The sequence below is a fragment of the Phalacrocorax aristotelis genome, unplaced genomic scaffold (genome assembly GCF_949628215.1).
Source record: "Phalacrocorax aristotelis unplaced genomic scaffold, bGulAri2.1 scaffold_34, whole genome shotgun sequence".
Lineage (NCBI taxonomy): Eukaryota > Metazoa > Chordata > Aves > Suliformes > Phalacrocoracidae > Phalacrocorax > Phalacrocorax aristotelis.
The window spans coordinates 502,440-511,925 of NW_027441361.1; the positions used below are offsets into that span (position 1 = coordinate 502,440).

At 49.1% G+C, this 9,486-nt stretch overlaps 2 long non-coding RNA genes across 5 annotated transcripts in view; one reads left to right on the forward strand and one right to left on the reverse strand.

Annotated features, from left to right (window-relative positions):
• LOC142051435 (uncharacterized) overlaps positions 1-9,486 on the reverse strand; it is a 175,215-nt gene that overhangs the window by 95,451 nt on the left and 70,278 nt on the right. The window lies entirely within an intron of this gene.
• The window catches only part of LOC142051434 (uncharacterized), a 140,546-nt gene that overhangs the window by 90,058 nt on the left and 41,002 nt on the right, over positions 1-9,486 (forward strand). The window lies entirely within an intron of this gene.

Below are 9,486 nucleotides of genomic sequence, written 5' to 3' on the forward strand. Positions count from 1 at the left end.
TGCTTTGCTCTCCAGGCTGCCAAATTATCTCCCCTCCGCCAGCACCTCCCCGTACTCAGCTCTTGCAGGAGGGACTCAGTGCGTCGCTCCAGCTCGCTCGTGCCTTCGTGTTTCACTTCAGATCGAACAACTCGCCCCTTGCAGAGCCCTCTGTTCCTCATCTGTTCCCGCTGTTTGCTGGGAAACAGACCCCACAGGGTGAGGCTGTGCTGTAACCAGCTCGCAACCAGCTGAGCAACACCACTATCGGCCTGAATCACAGCCCTTTGGGCTGGCGAGCTAATAAAGCGCGGCTTAGCCATTCTAATGCACCGTGCTGGTATAAACAGAGAGTGCCATGAGCTGTGGGAAATGCACCCCAGCGTCTGCACCCACTGATGGCACTTACCCCTTGGATGCAAAGGGGTGGCAGCTTGGGCTTCTGCCCAGGCACGCTGACACTGAGCTCTGAACCCATGCTTCACTTCAGCCTCAGGTGAGCGCGTAACGGTCCCTGGGGCCGGAGGAACGGCTCCTTACTGCAACGCTCAGCCTGGCTCACAAGTCAGCTAACAGGCCCCAGTGCTGCAGGGGACAGCTGGCGGTATTTATTGTGCGCTCCTAACCTGATCCTATTGAGAGCCTCGCGTGACCACATCTCGCATCAAACTTGCCCAGAGTATGAAAACTTGCACGGAATTTTTTCCTGCTTCATCACTTTGCTGCAGCTCAGTATTGATTCAGGTATCGCTTTGTGCCTGCTGAGGAAGCAAGTTCTGTGAGGCTGCCCTGAGGGGGCTGCATGGGCGTACCAGACCCCACAGAGGCTGCATTTAACCTCTTTTAAGACTATCAACAGGTTGCACTTCCCGAGAGAGATGAGCAGCCTCCCTCCCAGGCAGGGCTTTGGAGAGGGGACGAAGGGAGAGAGGGGCCTGGGCCATGCCAACACCCCCAGGGCCTGCGAGGCCCCCCCAGTCTCTCCCCAGGACAGCTGCTCTCGGTGGCTGAGCCCCCGGCGGGGTCTGGGCAGGTGGAGGTGCTGTGGGAGCGTGACAGTGACAGGCCTGGACACTGAGAGCGCCGCTGACCGTGCTGTATTTCAGCCGCTTGCTTGGAAAAGGGCAGCCGCTCACCCTCCCTGAGCTGCTGGCAGGGCTTCGGTTTTCATCCCTGACAGCTCTGGATATTAAGGGCACCAGCAAATAGAAAGCTCCGGGAAGGGAATGGTTATAAAGGGGAAAAGGAGAACAAACACATTGGCAGTAAGAGTATCCCTGCATGAAGGGCAGTGCACGCTCCGAGCTTGAGGGGGAAGGAAAACTTTGGGGCTAAGATGTGGCTTATGGCACAGCAGTCCTCAAAGAAATGCAGCTGTGTTGCGCAGGCTTTACTACTCGACGTACACAGATATTTGTATAGTAAGAAAGCGGCTGAGACACAGTCCAGGGATGTAGCTTCTGCTGCACAGCACTACATCCGGGGCTCTCTTACGGTGGCCACCGCGGTGACAACGTGGCATCAGCAAATCTGCGCTTAATCGGATCTGTGCTCCCCAGCCCCACGGGAGTGTGCCGCACCAGAGGTTAATAATGGGGAAACCTCAAAACATCCCGCCCAAGGGAAAGCTGCAAACCTTGAAGTCCTTCAGGCCGGAGTGTCTCAATAGCCCTTTGATTTCGTGCTGTAAAGGGCTTCCCAGTGTTATAAGCTTTTAGTTTTCCTCCAAATGAAAAGCAGTTCAAAACCGTAAAGGGCTGAGCTGACTTGATCCCACATGCAGACCTTCACACCTCCCAGCAACCTTAAATCTTCCCGGGTCCAGATCTCCCCCTGCCAGAATTACCTCTTACCTACTTGGCCCTTTATCTTGGCGGTCCTGGCCGGTTTTCTCAGCCCGCTACACGAAACTACATTTTGTCATCATTTTCTGACAGCAGCACGTTGTCTGTTGTTTCGGTCACATTAATGATTGCCGAGGGACTAAAACACAGGTCGACAGATACGCTGATTCGTACACTCCATGTCCCCAGAATATAACAACGTCCCTGGTTGATTAAGTTCATCACTTTGGTTACAGCATGACTATTAGCGATACTTGATGGCGTGACTTGGTTTCCTGTCCCTTTGCTCCTTAAGCTCAGGGGTTAAGCTAGCCTGAGAGTGCTGTAGGAAAGCATCAGCCTTTAGGCAACGTTGAGAGTAGCTTTTCAGAATGAAGCTACAGTATTTAGCGGCAAAGAACAAGCCAATAAAATTATTGAAAGATTTCTGAGCCCTTAGGTGACTGCCAGCCTTCTTTTTAAGCTAGCTCCAAATGTCACGCTTACTGAGCTGACCTTACACTTTGTGAGTTAACTGATGGATGTATCAGGTCAGCTGTTCGTTATCGCTAACGAAAAAACATTTTGTCAAATACTTGATCAGCAGGGGGTGAATTTGATCTGGTGCTTGTATAAAAGACTCACCGCACGTGCATGGCATAACCTGAAGACAGCATGTTGATACAAGTCTTGTGGCACATACCAAAGTATTTAGGTTTTTAAATAATCAGGAAATCTGGAAATACAAGTGCAAATTATGAGAAGCAGATGGTTTTGTTTCCTTTTGAGGAATAATGGCACGGGCGTTGTCCTCTGGAATAAAGAGAACTACTTCACGGGATAAGAAATGTGTTTGTGCAGATGTGAACAAAAATCAATCAACAACCCACTGCTGGGGGGGTGTGTGTGTGTATTTCCCCCCAACAGAGACATGGAAGGCTAGCAATTTAGTACAGTGTGACAATGAAGTATTTTAAGCTGTAATAAAGAAAACCCATTAACCTCAAAAATTTAATTTTTTTTTAGAGCCAGTAGCCAAGGAGCAGCCAAACGTAATTACTTGGTGAAATACTTTGTGCAAAATGGATGTTTGGAATATTGACACAGCAAGAAAATGTGAAAATATGCTTTAGTAAAAAGTAGGATATTAAAGCGCAGGGGAAAGGGTGTTGAGTGAACAATGTACATTTCTGTCACAGTCAGTAAACACCATTAAAATTAAACGGCAGGGGAAAGCAAATGGACTATTTTTATCAAATATGAAATTAACCAATAAACTTAATATATGGTATATACACACAAATACAATAATGTTAAAAATCGGAAATGCGGCAGAGTTAAAGGATGGTGAACGTTTCTGTGCACTCGCCTACGTTTGTTCATGCCCTTCACGTAGATGCTACTTAGCGAACAAGAAAAAGGAGGAGGAGTTGTGATTTCCAGATACGTAAAGCTAAAATACAACTTCCAGCCCCGGTTCCAGAGGACTTGCCGCTGACGTCCTTACACCTAAACCAAGTAAACTTACGTCCTTGCATGAGCTAAGCAGTGCCAGACTAAGAGAAATGATTTGGTTTGTAAGCATTTGTGCTTGCAAGCATCTCAAGCAGATTTATTCCACCTGAGTGTGATCCATTCGTGGAACCACAGCCAGAGGAAATGCAATAGCTGACTGACTTTGGCTTTTGACTGACTTGAAGGTCAGAAATATTTCCCTTCAAAAGTTCTCTCACCAATAGGGCCGAAGCAGGAGTTTTACAATACTCAGCTTTTTACTGTCTCTCTAGTATGACTGACGCTTGCTGGACAGGTCCAGTGTTGCCTGACATTGGGAGAGACCCTGTTCTTACTTGCCTTGAATAGAAATGATCAGATATTGAAAGAAACAAGTGGATGATGAATGTACTTGGAACAAACCTAGTATAGTGTTTCTTATTCAAAGCTGTGATTTGAAATAGCTTTTGCAGCAAGAGCGAAGAGCCTCACGTCAGGTTTGGACCCTAACAGTGAGGGTTTGGGACCACTAAATGAGGCTTTGTGCGTTAAAAGATGGCTTTGGGCTCTAAAACTCAGTGTGGAAAGAGAAAATGACGGTTTGAGCATTAGAAGACCTCATTCGATGCCAACAGTAAAGGTTTGGGATATAAAAAGGAGGCTTGGATAATAAAAATGAGGTTTTAGTACCTAAATGTGAGGGCTTGGGGCTTTAAAGGAGGCACTGAGCATTAAAAAAGGGGTTTGGGCCCCTCTTGGCTGTTAAAAATGAGACTTTGAGGATTAATCAAGGGGTTTGGACTGAAACGCACGGTTTGAGCATTAATAGAGCAGATTTGATGCTAAATGGGAGGCTTTGGGACCTAAAAAGGAGGCCACTGAGTATTAAGAGGGGTTTGGACCCTGCAAGTGAGGCTTTGGGACCTAAAACTGAGGCTTTGCAGGTGAAAACAGGGCTTTGGACAGTAAAAATGAGGTTTTGGCACTTCAAAGTGAGCTTTTGGATGCTACAAGTGAGGCTTTGGGCCTTTAAAGGAGGCACTGAGCTTTAAAACAGAGGTTTGGATGCTTGGAGTGTGGCTTTGGGTGGTAAAAATGAGGCTGTGAGCTTTAAAACTGGGGTTTGGACCCTAAAAGTGAGGGCTTGGGACCTAAGAATGAGGGTTTGACCCTAAAAAAAGACAGGTTTGGACCTGAAAAGTGAGGGTTTGGCACCTAAAAATGAGGCTTTATTCCTTACTAGAGGGGTTTGGACCCTGAAAGTGAGGGTTTGGGATATGAAAAGGAGGCTTTTAGACTTAAAACAGGGATTTGGAACACCAAAAATGAGGGTTTGGGACTTAAAATAAGGCTTTGAGCCTTAAAAGACAGGTTTGGACCCTGGAAGTGAGGGTTTGGGACCTAGAACTGAGGCTTTGAACCTAAAAGACAGGTTTGGACCGTGATAGTGAGGCTTTGGGATACAAAAATGAGGCTTTGAGGGTGAAAATAGAGCTTTGGATCTAAAAAATGAGGTTTTGGCACCTAGAAGTGAGGCTTTGGATGCTACAAGTGAGGCTTTGGGACTTTAAAAGTAGGCATTGGGCATTAAAAGAGGGGTTTGGACCATGAAAGTGAGGCTTCGAGTGATAAAAATGAGGCTTTGAACCCAAAAGACAGGTTTGGACCGTCAATGTGAGGGTTTGGGAGTTAAAAATGAAGCTTTGAGCCTTAAAACACGGGTTTGGAACCAAAAAAATGAGGCTTTGGGACCTAAAATAAGGCTTTGGGCCTTAAAACAGGTGTTTCGATCCTGAAAGTGAGGGTTTGGGATCTACAAATGAAGGTTTGCAGTTGAAAATAGGGCTTTGGACATTACAAATGAGGTTTTGATACCTAAAAGTGAGGTTTTAATGCTTAATAGAGCAGTTTGGACCCTGAAAGTGGCGGTTTAGAAAAGAAAACTGAGGCTTTGAGCCTTAAAAGACGGGTTTGGCAGCTAAACGTGAGGCTTTGCAAGATATAAAAGAGGCTTTGAGAGTAAAAATGACATGTTTGCACCCTGAGAGTGAGGGTCTGGGACCTTAAGAGGAGGCTTTGAGCCTTAAAAGAGGGGTTTGGAACTCAAAAAATGAGGGGCGGCAGGACCCCAGAAGCAGAGGCTGTGGGACCCCATAAGCAGAGGCTGCAAGGTTTAAAACGGGTTTAGACACTGAAAGTGAGGCTTTGGGTGGTAAAAATGAGGCTTTGAGCATAAAAAGAGGGGTTTGGACCCTGAACATGAGGGTTTGGGATCTAAAAATGAGGCTTTGCCGGTGGAAATAGGGCATAGGACATAAAAAATGAGGTCTTGGCTCCTAAAAGTGAGTCAGGTTTGGGTGCTAAAAGTGAAACTTTGGCACCTAGAAATGAGGCTTTGAGTGTTAAAAGGGGGGGTTTGAAACCTGAATGTGAGGGTCTGGCACATAAAAATGAGGCTTTGAGCCTTAAACAAGGGGGTTTGACTCTAAAACGTACCGTTTGGAAGGAAAAAATCATGATTTGAGCATTAATAGACAGGATTTGATGCTAGAAGGGAGGGTTTTATGTCCCAAGCCCGTCTTTCAACACTCAAAGCCTCATTTTTTCAGTCCCAAACCCTCATTCTTAGGACCCAAACCCTTCCTTTTTAGGGACAACCCCTCATTTTTAAGTTCAAAAGCCTCCATTTTATTGTCCAGACCCCTCTTTTAAAGCTCAAAGGCTCATTTTTAACAGCCAAACCCTCACTTTCAGGGTTCAAAGCCTTCTTTCAACTCTCAAAGCCTCCGTTTTTAGGTCCAAACCTTCACTTCACGCATCCAAACCCCACTTTTCAGGCACAAAGCCTCATTCAGAGGTCCCAAACCCATCCTTTTCATGGACTAACCCTCATTTTAAAATTCCAAACCCTCCCTTTCGTTGTCCAAACCTTTATTTTAACGCTCAAAGCCTCATTTCCAGGTCCCAAAGACTCACTTTAAAGCACCCAAACTCCTCTTTTAACATCAAAGCCTTATAGTTAGGACTGCAAACCTCACTTTTAGGGTCCAAACCCCTCTTTTAACGCTCAAAGCCTCATTTGTAACAGCCAAACCCTCCCTTTCAGGGTTCAAATTCCTCTTTTAAAAGTCAAAGCCTCAGTTTTAACACCCGAAGCCGCACTTCCAGCATCCAAACCCCACCTGTAACGCTCAGTGCCTCCTCTTTAGCTCCCAAACCCTCACTTTTAGCATCGACTCCGGTCCTTTCATGCTCTAACCAGCATTTTTTCTTTGAAAACCGTGCCTTTTAGAATCCAAACCCCTCGTATAAGGCTAAAAGCCTCATCTATAGGCCCCAACCCTCACTTTCAGGGTCCAAACCCCACTTTTAAAGCTAAAAGCCTCCGCGTTAAATTCCAAAACTTCACTTCTAGGGCCTGTGGTGGTTTGCCCGGCAGCTCAGCCCCACACAGTCGCTCGCCCCCTCCCCACCGGTAGATGGGGGAGGGAATCAGAAGGGTAACGCTCGTGGGTTGGGATAAAAACAGTTTCATAAATGAAAGTAAAAGAAACAACAACAGAAATGCAATGGAAAGGAGAACAACGAGAGGCGCAAAGCCCCGCGGGGTGGGGGGAAAGGGGTGGGAAGGGGGGGGGGGGCGGGAGAGGGGGAACGAACCGCCGGAACAAACCCCACGCGCCGCAGCCGCTCCCCCACCGCCGACCCGCCGCCGCGCCGCTCCCGAGCCGCAACTGCCCCCCCCCCCCCCCCCCCCCCTTAATATCCTGGTCGTGGTGTCACGTGGTATGGAGTGAACCTGCCACTGGCCAGTCGGGGTCAGCCGCCCCCACCGCGGCCCCGCCCCTCCCAGCCCCCCCCCCCCCCGCGGCAGAGCGCGGGAAGCCGGAAAGGCAGCCGCCCCCCACGGTGAGGAGAATTAACCCCTTCTCAGCCAAAACCAGCACAGCCGCCTCCCCCTATTCCACACCGCTCACGCCATGCCCAGGTCCCATACCTGGGCTGCTGCACGCCGAGTCAGGCACCGTTCCGTCACTGCTGCACTCTGCTTGTGTCGCAGTTTATCGTCCATGGCTTGGGAGGCTCGTACTCTGGTATCATGGATGCAACACAGAGGTGACACACAGTATTATATAGCAGTTTGCATTGCCCCATTCAGTTCATTGCCTGTTTTTGCCCAAAATCAACCCCCCTTGAGGCACACATCGGACTTCTCCGTCCTCCCGCATCACCCACCAAGTGCACCCAGGTCCTCGAGCAAAAGCAATCCCACGAATGGCTTTGCCTTTGCCTGAGGCAGGGAGGACCCAGACTGTGTTGCCCAGCGTACTTTTTGCGTGCGCTACTGGGACTCCATCCCCTCCCACAGCATGTAGGATTTCTGACTGGGCAGGGCCAGCTCGCCTGGCAGATCCCCTCGTGTTGACTAACCACGTGGCTTTTGCCAAATGTGCATCCCAGGGCCTGAATGTCCCACCCCCCCTTGCTCTCAGCGTAGTTTTTAACAGTCCATTGTACCGCTCCATTTTCCCAGAGGCTGGTGCGTGACAGGGGGTGTGATACACCCACTCAGTGCCGCGCTCTTTGGCCCAGGTGTCTATGAGGTTGTTTCGGAAATGAGTCCGTTGTCTGACCACTCTCTGGGGTGCCACGTCACCTCAGGACTTGTTTTTCCAGACCCAGAATGGTGTCTGGGCAGGGGTGGGGGGGATGGGATATGTTTCCAGCCAGCCGGTCGCTGCATCCACCATTGTAAGCACATGGCGCTTACAATGAACAGGGCGTGTTGCTTTTCATCTTCTGAGAGTTTGTTATACAGTGGGGCCTCTTCAGCACGTGGCACCCCCTCCTCTGGGGATATTCCCAAGTCTTTGCCTTCTGGCCAGCCCATGGTCACTTCCAAGACTCCTGGGCCACTGGGGTTCCCTACTCGAGCCCGCTGGGTGATCAGTGCGACCCATTTACTCCATGTAGCATCACTTTGTGCTAATCCCACCTGGCACTGCTTGTGGTTCTCCCGAGTGCGGGGGGCTTTGAAGAGCTCTTGGCGCACAACGGGCACCCAGCCTCTGTTCGCACCATACCCGATCGTCGCTCATGGGCTCTTCCCTGAGCCCCTCTGACCGTACGCCAGCAGCGTGGCGTTATAACCTTGCCAGGCGTTCTCCAGCATTCCCTGACCATGATCACCAAAGACCTCTCTCTAACAAACCATCAAGTGCCTCCTCTTCATAAGCGAGCCACCAAATGCACACACAAGCACTGCTCTCTGCCAGGAGAGCCCTCACTAGCAGTTTAAATTAGCAATCAAGACTGGCAAGCACACTTGACAGCAACACTCAGTTCCAGGATGACAAGACACGTAGATAAAATCTAGCCACTGCTTCACACCAGGAAAGTGATAAATGCCGGTCTTTTGCGTTACGCTGACATGGATGTTAATAACGGGAGATAAAGGAACTGACCGGCCTCCAGCTGCGTATTAGTGACAGCTGCTTCCAGCTGGTTCTTTGACTCAAGGCTTACCTGGCCCACGGAACTGCTGGATCCTGCGGAGATGAGCACGCCGTTCTCGTCCTTTAGGAAGCTCTTCTGAGACCAATAGGCTGGATCAGAAGCAAAGGCTTTGCTGTGCCCTGGATTCCTAGGGTCACACACGCCTGTGCTGCCGCTGTTCACAGAAGTCACACACCTGCTTCCCGCATCCTTCTCTCCCTGCCTATTAACATTACAATTGTAGTATCGAACTACCAGCAATCAGGCTTTCACTAATAAGTCATGGTCTAGTCTGGGTTTAAACCAAGTTCAAGAGCAAGGCACACCACACCGATGGCTGCTGTGGGATAAGCCTGCTCTTGAACCACGCCGGGTGATGCACGGCCCAGGAGTGAGTGACCTGAACCAACAGGCACATCAGGAACCGCCACTTGCATTTTTCCCTCTGCCTCACGTATGGGTCACCCACACAGCTCAGTGCATTGGAAAACGCTTTTTATTTGAGGAACAGCTGTAATTCAGAAGGAACCACAGAACATTTCTCTCCGAGCATCTCAAAGGCACTCATTATCGTGACTGCTTTGGTGAGAACAGCATTCCTGCGATGGAAACCTGCAAGTTTTGCACAGAAGACAAAAGTACCAACAACATAAGAAACAAATGCTATCTTACTACGAGAAATTCTATTCTTTCA